The following is a 13,023-nucleotide window of genomic DNA, read 5'->3' on the forward strand; positions in this document are numbered from 1 at the left end:
CTGTAGATCTGAGTAACTCTGAAATCGATTTCCATCAGCCTGAACAACTTCCTTCAATATTTCTTATAAGGCAAGCTGGCAACAACAAATTTTTTCAGTCTTTGTTTATCAAATGTCTTTATTTCACCTTCACATTTAAAGGCTTTAAAGGCTATTTTTGCTGGACATAAAATTTTTAGTTGGCAGATTTTCTTTCCTTTAAGCACTTTGATATTATATCCCTGTTTTCTTAGCCTCTGTTGTTTCTGATAAAAAGTCATCTGTTAATTTGATTGTGGTTTCTTTGTAAATGATAATCCATTTTTCTTTGCTGCTTATGAGATTTTCTCTTTGTGTTTGCCTTTCAACAGTTTAACCTTGGTGTTTCTAGGTATGGACCTCTTTGTGTTTATGGTACTTGGAGTTCTTCTTGGATGTGTAGATTTGCATTTTTCCTCAAATTTATAAGCCTTTCAGCCATTTTTTTCTTTAATAATTTTTTCTGTCCCTTTCTCTTTGTGTTCTTTTTCTGGGACTCTCCTTATGCATATGTTAGTATGTTTGGTAGTATCTCTAAAATCTTTGAGCCTTGTTCATTTTTCTTCATTCTTTTTCCTTTCTTTTCTTTGAATTGGATAATCTCTATTGATCTATCTTCCTGTTTACTGATTCTTTTTCTGTAATCTCAAATCTGCTGTTGAGCCCATCTAGTGAATTGTCATTTCAATTATTTTTTTCACTCTGTCATTACTGTTTGTTTTGTTTTGTAATTTCTTTTTATTGATATTCTCTATTGTCACTGTTGCCATACTTTCTTTTAATTTTTCACATTTGGTTCTCTTTAGTTCTTTGACAATATTTACAACAGCTGCCTTGAAGTCTGCCTGTTAAGTCTAACACCTGGGCCCCTACAGAGAAAGTTTCTATTAACTGCACCTTTTTCTGTATATGGGCCCCACTTTTTATTTGTTTGTATGTCTTGCCATTTTTGTTGAAAACTGAACATTTTAGATCAGAGGTCAACAATTTATTTCTATAAATGACTGGATAGAAGATATTTTAGGCTTTGTAGTCCATGTGGTCTCTGCTGTAATGTGAAAGCCATAGACAATATGTAAATTGATGAATATAGATATCTTCCAATATAACTTTATTTTAAAAACAAGCAGTAGGCCATAATTGGACCATGGGCTATAGTTTGCTGATTGCTGTTATAAATAACATATATGACAGCAACTCCAGATTCTGATTTCTACCCCTACCTAAGGATTGTTGACATTGCCCCTGTTTGTTGGTTTATTTGTTTAGTGAGTTGCCTGGGCTAATTCTGTAGTCTTTCTCTCCTGTAGTGTGTAGTTACTGACATCTCTCCTTAATTTTTTCCCTTCTAATTCTTGTTTTTATTTTGTTTTATTTTATTTGTTAAGAGATGGGGTCTCACTATGTGTGCAGGCTGGACTTGAACTCCTGTGCTCAAGCAGTTGTCCCTCCTCAGCCTCTTGAGTAGCTGGGACTACAGATGTGTGTTGCTGTGCCCAATTTTTGTTTTTATTTTTAAGTCTGATTCCTAGGAATTGCCCCTGGGTCAACATAGCTAGTGGTCAGCTGATAATAGTGAAAAGACTGTACTTAAACATCTTGAGCCTAGTAAGTCTGTACTGTTTGCTAAGTAATCTGTGTATGGTTTAGGGAACACATTTAAAGTTCAGTTAAGGCCAGGTGGCTATGGCTTATACCTATAATCTCAGTGCTTTAGGAGGCTGAGGCAGGAAGACTGCATGAGACCAACAGCTCGAGATCAGCCCAGGTAACATAGCAAGGCCTTGTCTTCACAAGAAATTTTAAAAGTTAGCTGGGCATGGTGGTGCATTCCTGTAGTCCTAACCACGGGAAGATTGCTGGAGCCTTGGAGTTCGAGGTTATAGTGAGCTGTAATCGTGCCATTGCACTCCAGCCTGAGCAACCAAGTGTGATCCTATCTCTAAAAAAAAACAAGAAAAAAACAAAGAAATAAAGTTCAGTCAAGTCTGCCCCACTTTTATTTCTGTGTATGCAAGGCTTCACATTCAGCTATTGACATCTGTAGCCCACTGGGGTCTCTCCTGGGCATGTGCATAACCACACACTTGTATACAGCCTTCCAGACCACCAAGGATGTCAGGTTCCACTATGACTGTCTTATTCCCTAGATCTTCTTGTTCAATTTCTGGCTGGTCTGTTACTTGTCCCAACCCAAACTGCAGTTTCAATCAGCAATTAATATTAACTTTCCCTGATTGTTTACCACCATGATCATGTATTTTTGACAATATCCTAGGCACCAAATTACGTTGTAGGGCTGCTGATTTTCATGGATTGTTCTGTCCTGATAGAACTACTATGTTGGAGCTGGGGGTAGGGAGGGTGGGGGTTAGAAAAACCCAAGATACCATAGATTTGTATTTTTCTTACCAAGATTCAGTAGTTCGTTTGTTTTTTCCTTTATAAATGATTTTTAATTTGTCGTGTGTCTCTGGTCAGCTTGTTTATTTATTTGAGATTGAGTTTGGCTCTATTGCACAGGCTGGAGTACTGTGGTGTAATTTCTGCTTACTGTAACCTCTGCCTCCCAGGCTCAAGCAATTTTCCTGCCTCAGCCTCCTAAGTAGCTGGGACTACAGGCATGTACCACCACACCCAGCTAATTGTGTGTGTGTGTGTGTGTGTGTGTGTGTGTGTGTGTGTGTGTGTGTTTTGTAGAGATGGGGTTGGACATGTTGGCCAGGCTGGTCTTGAATTCCTGACCTCAGGTGATCTACCTGCTTCAGCCTCCCAAAGTGATGGGATTACAGGCATGAGCCACTGTGCCCAGTCTGTTTTCAAAATCCTGAAATGATTGTTTTAACAGTTTTGTATAGATGCTCCTCAACTTAGGAAGGAGCTATGTCCTGATAAACTCATTACTCATTCTAAGTTGAAAATATTGTAAGTCAAAAATGCATTTAATACACGTATCTGCAGACATTATATATCTTAGCATAGCTTACCTTACACATGTTCAGAACATTCACATTAGCCTGAAGTTGGGCAAAATCATCTAACACAAAGCCTATTTTATAATAAAGTGTTGAATGTCTCATATAATTTATTGAATACTGTACTGAAAGTGAAAAACAGAATGGTTGTGTGAGTATTCAACATATGGTTTCTACTGAATGTATATTGCTTTTGCACAATCATAAAGTTGAAAAAACCTAAATCAAGCCATTGTAAGTTGGATACTACCTGTACAGTTTTATTGTGGCTTTTTGTTAGACAATTTGCCAACCTCCTCACTCTACCATTCTGGAAGTGTCCCTTGTGTAGAGTTTTAGTGTCCTAAGAAAGGTCACAATATTTCCTGACAGATCCAGCAGTTTTCAAAAATTAATATATTGATCATCCTGTTCCCTTCCAATTTTATATTCCTCCTAACCTTTTTGTAATATAATTCTGGACTCTCTTAAGGCTTACTTTTATATATTATTTTAGGATAAATCTTATATGTATCCCTTCCATCAATATTTATTTGTTCATTGGACAGTTATTAAACCTCCACTGTGGATTGATACTGGAAATGTATTTTCACTCCAGGAAGCTCTAACAAGTACAGTAGGTAGCCATATCTCCAAGTTAGTATTATACCAGTTCTAGAGAAAATTTTATATTTCCTAGCTTATACTAATTTTATATTTCCTAGCTTATACTAATTATAATTATAGGTATACCCTATTTTAAGAAATGTTAAGTTATACAGTGATTATATTACTGAAAATATACTGTTTGCATTCAAGTATTTATATCTGTCCATTTTGTGACAGCTTTTTCCAGTAATATACCATGCCCTCCACATTTTTTTCCAATTTTTAAAATTGTGATAAAATACACATAAAATAGACCAGTCGTAGTGGCCCACTTCAGTATTTTCAGTACTTTGGGAGGCCGAGATAGGAGATCTCTTGAGGCATGAAGTTCAAGACCAGCCTGGTCAACATAGCAAGACCCCATCTCTGAAAGAATAAATCTTTTTTTAACAAAACATAAAAATAAAAAACAACACACATAAAATAAAATATACTTTTCTAATGATTTTTAAGTGTATACTTCAGTGGTATTAAATATATTCAGAAACTTGTGCAACTGTCACCACCATCCATCTCTTCTCATCTTATAAAACTGAAACTATGTACTCATTAAACAATAACTCCCTATTCTTCCCTACTTCTAGACCCTGGAAGCCACCAATCTGTCTTCTGTCTCTATGATTTTGACTACTATAAGTACCTCATATAAGTGGAATCACAGTATTTTTCTTCTCGTGACTGGCTTATTGCACTTAGCATAATGTCGTAAAGTTTCATCCATGTTGTAGTATATTGTAGAATGTCCATCCTTTTTAAGGCTTGATAATATTCTATTGTATGGATATACCACATCTGCTTATCCATTCATCCACGGATGGACATTTTTGTTGCTTCCACATTTTAGCTGTTGCAAATAATGCTGCTATGAACATGGGCTTATACATATCTCTTTGAGACTCTACTTTCAACTTTTGGGGTATATACCCAGGGTGGAATTGCTGAAACATATGGTAAATCTATTTATAACATTTTGCAGAATCACCATACTGTTTTCCACAATGACTATACCACTTTACATTCCCACCAAGAGTGCAGAAGGGTTCCAATTTCTCCATATCCTCACCGACATTTGTTATTTTTATTTTGTCTTTGTTTTTCTTAATGGTAGCAATCCTAATGGGTATAAGATGGTATCTCATTGTAGTTTTGATTTGCATTTCCCTAATGATCAATGATATTGAGCATCTTTTCATGTTGTTATTGGCTATTTGTATATCTTATTTTGAGAAATGTCTATTCAAGTTATCTGCCCATTTTTGAATTATGTTGCTTGTTTTTTGTTGTTGAGTTTTAGGAGTTCTCTACGTATTCTGGATATTAATCCTTTATCAGATATATGATTTGCAAATATTATCTCTCATTCTGTGGGTTGCATTTTTACTCTGTCGATAGTATCGTTTGGTGCACAAAAATTTTTAATTTTAATGCAGTCCAGTATATCTATTTTTTCTTTTGTTGCCTGTGCTTTTGTGTGATGTCCCAAAAATGATTGTCAAATTCAGTGTTTTGAAGCTTTGGCCTTGTGTTTTCTTCTAAGAATTTTATTGTTTTAGGTCTTGCATTTAAGTCTTTGATTCATTTTAATTTTTGTATAGCTAGTAGGTAAGGGTTTAAGTTCATTCTTGCAACAACGGCCACCTGCCTCTTTTTCTGTACATCTATAATCAGAAGCAGCAATCAGCAGACAGAACACAGACCGCCGATGTTTGAAGGACAAGGTCATTTTTGCCCATCCTGGCTCCAGCAAGCTATTTCAGGAAATGTGTGTAGCTGCCTGCCATGGGGGTGGGGCATGGATAGCTTCTATTACACTAAGAGCTGAAATTGACCAAAATTAACCACAATTTAAGTCTAAACTTTTTCCTGGAAGTCACAAACCTTCAATAGACTCCAGAGTTCCAAAATAATTACATCAGACAGATGCTGCTAGTGCAAATGTTGTCTATCTGGGGAGAGACAGCAGCTTCCTGTAGCTTCCTACTCCACCGGAATGCTCTCTCCTTCTCCACATTTTGTCCGGAGAACATAACTGGCCTCCACACAAAGATTCTGTATTCTTTTCTCCCCATCCCCAATAGTAATGAAGGCGAAGATGTTCCATTTGGGAAGAAGGGGCAGATTGGGTGTACACTGGAAGATAAGGATGGTGGTTGTGGATCATGGGGAAGGATCCCAGAGTTGAGGTAGCTCAAATTGTTATGCGGGGAGCCTTGGCTAAAGAATATAGAAGGTAGAGAGGTATGTCACCTTTTATATTTATTACTTTGATTGGGGAAGTTTGGCTTTCTATTGTGACCAGGAAAGACTGGAAATCATGTGGGTTGGGCAGAGGATGCTTCCAATGTGAGAAAGGAGAAAGAAAAGATGGGTGGTTAGGATTGGAGCTGAATAGAATATGCGGCTGGTGGGGAGAGAAAGAGGTACAAAAAGGCCGAGTAGGCTTTATGCAAGACAGAATTCTTTAGTTGACAGTAGGCATTCTCAGTTAACACATAGATTATCATCCTTTTTGCAGTTAAATAGAATAAAATAAGGTGAGGTAGGAGGATTATTTTAGTAAAGATGGTACTGGGATTTTCAAATCTATTTTCTGTTATATAGTGGGGACAGAGGGAAAATACTAGAAAATATTTCCAGCATATTGATTCTAAACCTGGTTCTCTGACTAGATTAATCTTTGACTACAACTAAATTATTAAACCTGCCTAAGCATTGTTGCTAGCACTTATGAAATGAGATGTTAGAAAAAAATTAAGATAATGCAAAATATTTTGAAAAATTATTTGCTATAGAAATGTAAGAAAGCGTTACTCTATAATGTTAAAATATTAAAAGCTGCTGCTAAATGAAAATTTCTCATAAGATAATTTCACCAAATCATAATGGAAATTAATGGAAAGATAAGATTTAATTTACTGCAAAAATCCAACTGACCTGTATTGAGTACATGTTTGTTGAGGAGCGAGGGTCATATATGTTAAAAGTGACAGACAAAACATTTATTTAATTGTCATAAATCATACCAGGTACTATCATTTAAAGTTTCTCAGTGCCATTTTTTGCTTATTATATTGATGCTAGTTTAACTCAGTACATTTGCTTTATAAAAAGCCAGAGAAAGATGAGTCTGTTTATCTAGGTCCTCTGAAGCATTTCCATTTCCTGCCAGGCAGTTGATATGTAGCCTTGGCACAATTTCAGGAAACTGTTTGCTTCTGTTTACCCTTCCCAGATACAGCATCTTCTAAGAATTAAGATGAGGAATCTCCTTTAACTTTTTTACATTTTAGAAGTATACTTTATTCTAACACTTTAGAATGCTTTTCATGTAGGAGCAACGAAAATCTTGGTGTCTTTAAGTTAAAAGGAAAATGCATATGTGTTAGTGCTTCACTAGTAGAAAAGGTGAAGGCTTAAAGTGAGTTAACCCAATAAAATGTACTCAGAAGAATATTCCTAGGCCGGGCATGGTGGCTCATGCCTGTAATCCCAACACTTTGGGAGGCTGACATGGGAGGATCACTTGAGTCCAGGAGTTTGAGACCAGCCTGGACAACGTAGTGAGACTCGTCTCTACAAACATTTTTTTAAAAATTAGCCTGGTGTGCACCTGTAGTCTCAGCTACATGGGAGGCTGAGGCAGGAGGATCACTTGAACCTGGGAGGTTGAGACTGCAATGAACCATGATTGTGCCACTGCACTCCAGCCTGGGTGACAGAGTTGAGATCCTGTTTTCCCCCCAAAAAAAATTAGAAAAAAATATTCCTTTCCTTATAATATCGTGCAGATTAGTCTCTCTTTCAGAAAACTCAGTGTAATTATAGCTGAACATATAAAACTTGTTCATTATGGGATAGTTGTCAACATTTCCAAAACCCTTTTTCACTGTGAAAATGAACCCACCACTGAGTTTCTTCAGAATAGTATGCCTTTCTTGATTCAATTATACTGTTTTTCTTTTTATATAACATTTCAGAAATAATCAGTTATGTGGCATAGGTGTTATATTTGAGAAATAAGTTACTCAACATTTTTATTCCTTATAGGGAGCCAATTTGTTTCTAAATATTTTAAATACTCATTATATAGTTAGCAATGCAGGAGTGTATTATAGCTTTATTGTACTCCCAGAGTACATGTTAATCTAATTACATATGTAGAAACATATTTTTGAGAGAATGTGGTGGAAAATGTATTAATTTAGAGATTGAAAGCTTGAGATGTGGAAAGATATAATAACTTGATGAACATACTACAGTTAATTGTGAGCAAATTTATATCCATTCTGCATAGTGTTGTTACATAAACTCATTATCACTTAATTCCTTTGTCCTTCCAGAATGAATTTAAAAATATTCTATAATTTTGGCCAGCACTAAAACTATAGGAAGCAGTGGGTGGGGAAGCAGGATCAGAAACTGTTGTGAGACTGACATGCATGGCATGGGACAGGTGGCAAGAGAATAATTTAGTTTGTGATCAGCTCTAGGGCATCGGTCAGGAACCAGATAAGCATTTCAGATTGTTAGCATATTCATGACCCAAGATTAGAACAAAGATCATGGATTGGAGCCACATGGCCTCTGAATGGCAAGGATCAGGGTAAGCAACCGGTCAGAGACAGAGTGGAGGAGGTTGTCACACAAGTACCAATGGAATTGATAGATGGGGAAGAATGAGCAAATATCCAGAGTTGGGAGTCTCAAGTTTAAGTTCTGCCATTAGCATCTGGCCCCTTAGTACTTCTGGACAGCATAGATCTCTTACTTCCCACCCTCCTTTCCTCTCTTTACAAGTTTCAGACTTGGTTGGAAGACATGACTCTGGCTTTAACACACTGATATTGAAGGCTTATGGGCTGAGATGAATGGCTCCCTGTTTAAGGAAATCAGAAGTCAATATAGCTTGCAGAGTGAGGTCTAGAGAGTTCTGCCTCAAAGGGTAGAGTTATAAGGCCAAAGGATCCAGCAAACCAAGGGTCATCATTGGTACCATGCATGAAGAGTTATCTTTATCTTGTGAAATTGGTGACTTTGCTTCATTCTGTCTTATCTCTGTTTTGAAACCATGTTGACTCCTAGACTGCCTGGCATTGTAACCATCCGATCACTGAATTACTGCCTTAATCCAATCCTGTACACCTACCATAACTTAATTCTTAGGATTTCTAGCTAAATATTTCTAGAGAAAATTAAAAATAAAAAATCGTAATCAGGTGTGGTGGCTCATGCCTGCAATCTCAGCTACTTGGGAAGTGGAGGTGGGAAGATATCTTGAGCCCAGGAGTTTGAGGCTGCAGTGAGCTATGCTTGCACCACTAGACTCCAGCTTGGACGACAGACCCTGTCTCAAAAAAAAAAAAAAAAAAAAAAAAAAAAAAAAAAAAAAAAAAAAAAAAAAAAAAAAAAAAAAAAAAAAAAAGGAAGTCCAAAGAGTTAGGGTGAAACAACGGAATGACTGGATGGGTGGGATTTTTTTTTTTTCTGTTAGTAAACTATTATTAGTATCTTTTTAGGGACTGAGCTTGTCCCCACCTTCACTGAATTGCGTGTCGTGGAGACAGCCCTTAATAAATGTTGATCAAATAGTGAATTAGAGGGTCTGCAAGTGATCAAAGTAACTGAAATGAGAGGAGTGAGAGAGCAACTTCTGACACAGCCATAGAGCCTGAACGCATTTTTAAGATGTGAGAGAGACAGAACTGTATCTCTATACAGGTGGGGTGTCTTCATTCCTAGATTTTATGCTGTGCACACTAAACAAATGGTTTGTAAAGATTCAAAACATTGCTTAAGTCAGCCAAAACAGTTTTTCTATTAATCTAAAGTTTGAGTAAGTGAAATTTTGAAGATGATGGAATCTAATTGATAACTTCCTTACTCCTTAACCTGTAGATAATCTCCCTTTTTAAAGTGCTCATTATAGTAGTGATTATGTAGACAAAAAGCTTCTGATGAAGATGTGGTATAAAATTGTACTCTTTGTTCAGCAAGTTAAAACAAGCTGATCTGTAAGCAATTATTATCTTCATCAAAATTCCTAGCTCTAATGTTTTGGCTTCGTAGGCCCAGCACGTATACCTTCTCAAACAATTGGATGGATTTAAAACACTTATGAGATGTTTGTGCTTATATCTTAACATAGCATCAGTTCAACAGGAAAAAGAAAAAAATGTAAGATTTGGCATTAGGGCTTAGTTTGAAAAAGAAAATAAAACCAAACTAAAGTAAACAAAAAGCCCCTAATGACACTTAATCCCTGCATAGGAATGAACATTCTTCATTTAGCCTTGTAATACCCTTAGTAGCAATGTTCTAGTTAGAGTTCAGGAATGTCTTCCTTTTCTTTACTCTTCAATCACTTGACATTTCTTGAAAAAAAAGTTATCAGAATGCTTGTTGGCTAACCATTATTAATATTTTATATGGGTCATATATTCTAAAGAGATCTCTTTATGCCTTTTCTTTGGTTTTATTTGTAGTTATCCCAAATGAAAACAACAACAAATGTGTTCTGTATTCTAGGAGCTGTTCATGTGCTCACCTGGGTGAGCAGATGATTCAAAACTGAATTAGTTTTTTGAATTCTGTGCAAGTAACTGTGTGCAAGTGACAATCATGAATGTGCCTTTGGGCTGGGTGCAGTGGCTTATGCCTGTAATCCCAGCACTTTGGGAGGCTAAGGCAGAAGGATCACCTGAGGTTGGAAGTTCGAGACCAGCCTGACCAACATGGAGAAACTCCATCTCTACTAAATTACAAAATTAGCCAGGCATGGTAGGACATACCTGTAATCCCAGCAACTCAGGGGGCTGAGGCAGGAGAATCGTTTGAACCCAGGAGGTGGAGGTTGCAGTGAGCTGAGATTGCGCCATTGCACTCCAGCCTGGGCAACAAGAGGAAAACACCATCTGAAAAAAACAAAAAAACAAGAATGTGCTTTAGATAAGATTGGGAATGTTTATTTTAAAAATAATAATCTTTAAAAATTGATTGGTTGATTGATTGAGACAGACTCTCACTCTGTTGCCCAGACTGGAGTGCAGTGGTGTAATCATAGCTCACTACAGTCTCAACCTTCTTGGTTCAAGTGATCCTCCCACCTCAGCCTCCCAAGTAGCCCGGACCACAGGCATGTACCACGCTGCTTGGCTAATTTTTGTATTTTTTGTAGAGACAAGGCCCTGCTATGTTGTCTAGGCTGATCTGCAACTGGGTTCAAGCAATCCACTCACCTTGGCCTCCCAAAATGCTTTGATCACAGGCATGAATCACAGTGTCCAACCAAAAAATGATAACCATAGATGTATTTTGAAACTTACATAATATTTTTCTAGTGAGTTAGGTTTCTGGTTACATTCTGTGCTTAATTAATGATGACATAGTCAAATAGTCATACTGTATGGCCACCTGAAATTACTGCAATTCAACAGCTATTTGTTGAGTAACAGCCATTTGCTAGGGCATAAAGATGGAGCTTATACTGATAGATAAATAAGCCATGCTTTCAAGAGGCTCAAAAGCTAGCAGTCAGCAGATTGGGTCATGGTGAGCAATACTTACTAACTGTTGTTATGGACTATGGAACTCAGCCTTGGGTGCCAAGGGAGGGAGTAATCCATTCTGCCAAGGGGTAGGAAGAAGTCAGAGAAGACTTTATTAAAAAGGTGACATTTGAGTTGGATCTATCAGAGATGTTAACTTTCATAATATTTTCTGGGAAATGACAAGTTGTTTATGAGATTGAAGCATAGGACACCAGAAGCCAGCAATGTAGTGTAAAGTTTGAGGCGTCTGTGGAAGATCCAGGTGCAGATATCCACAAGGTAACTGGAAGTTCAGCTCTAGCACTTTAAAAGAGAGAAGTCGGAGCTAGAGATAACAGTTTGGCAATATCAGCTAATTTAATTGAAACCCCATGCAAATAGATAAGATGCCCACGGGTAGGCTACATGTAGACGAGAACTAAGAAAAAAATTTCCAGTTAAAGAGTGTACAGAGAAGGAAATAGTAAATGAAAGGCATTGAAAAAGAGTGGTCATAGAGACAGGAGTTGATAGAGATGCTAAGAGAATAGAGAAGGTCAAGTAAGAAGCTCAGTATACTCTAGAGAAAAGGCACAGCAAGAACAAGACTGGCCAGGCACGCTAGCTCATGTCTGTAATCCCAGCACTTTGGGAGACCAAGGCGGGCAGATCACTTGAGGTCAGAAGTTCGAGACCAGCCTGGCTAACATGATTAAATCCTGTCTCTAGTAAAAATACAAAAATTAGCCAAGTGCGGTGGTGAGCACCTATAATCCCAGCTATTCAGGAGGCTGAGGCACAAGAATCGCTTGAACCTGGGAGGCAGAGGCCACAGTGAGCCGAGATCATGCCACTGTATTCCAGCTTGGGTGGCAGAGCGAGACTCTGTCTCAAAAACAAGCAAACAAAAAGAACAAGACAGAGCATTTGAAAAGTAAAAATATCATAGTTGAAATTTTAAAAATTGATAGAAGAATTAGAAGAAAAAATTTATAGAATTCCCCATAAAGTAGAACAAAAAGACAGTAAGATGGACAATTAGGAGATCAATCAAACAGATCCAGTCATAGGAGTTGTAGAAAGGTAAATTTGAGAAAATGCATGGGATGAAATTATTTAAAAAAAAAAATATATATATATATATAGGAACATTTACTGGAACTATAGAACATGAGCCTCCAGATTAAAAAGGGCCACCAAGCGTCTTAGAACAATGTTTGAAAAAGTACCCATACTAAGGCACATCACTACGAATTTTCAGGAAAAGATCCTACAAGCTTCCAAAGACAAAAAATATATATATTATATTTCCAAACTGATAAAAAAAAATTTACCTCCTCTGCAGCCTTTCACAGGAAACCACTGGAGAAGGTACTCACAAAAATGAAGGGGAAGAACAGGAAAGAGGAAGACAGGAGATGAAAGAAACAGGAGATTTAACATGGTAAGGCTTGTTCTTCAAAAGAAGTAGAGTAAGCATGCTTCTGAGACAGGAGGTGGGGGAATGAAGATGCATTTGGACATGGTAGGTGAAAGTTGAGGGAATTTGCACTTCTCCTTTCTCAATGGTGAAGGTAGGGTTACCTGCTGACAGTGAGCATTTGGATATTTTGAGAATAGACAGGCTTGGGACAGTTGCTGTGGGGAACAAGAGGAGGATCAAAATCACTAGGAATGAAAGGATTGTTAAGCAGTATTCAGTATTGGGAGGAGCTTTATAGTGAAGCCTGTCAATTTTATTTATTATTTTTTTTAGAGACGAAGTCTTGCTACCTCCAGGAGATAACACATGTAATTATAGCCACTGCGACCTTGAACTCCTAGCCTCAAGCTATCCTCCTGCCTCAAGGCCTGTC

This window comes from Cebus imitator, unplaced genomic scaffold (assembly GCF_001604975.1).
Source record: "Cebus imitator isolate Cc_AM_T3 unplaced genomic scaffold, Cebus_imitator-1.0 Scaffold265, whole genome shotgun sequence".
In the NCBI taxonomy this organism is placed as follows: domain Eukaryota; kingdom Metazoa; phylum Chordata; class Mammalia; order Primates; family Cebidae; genus Cebus; species Cebus imitator.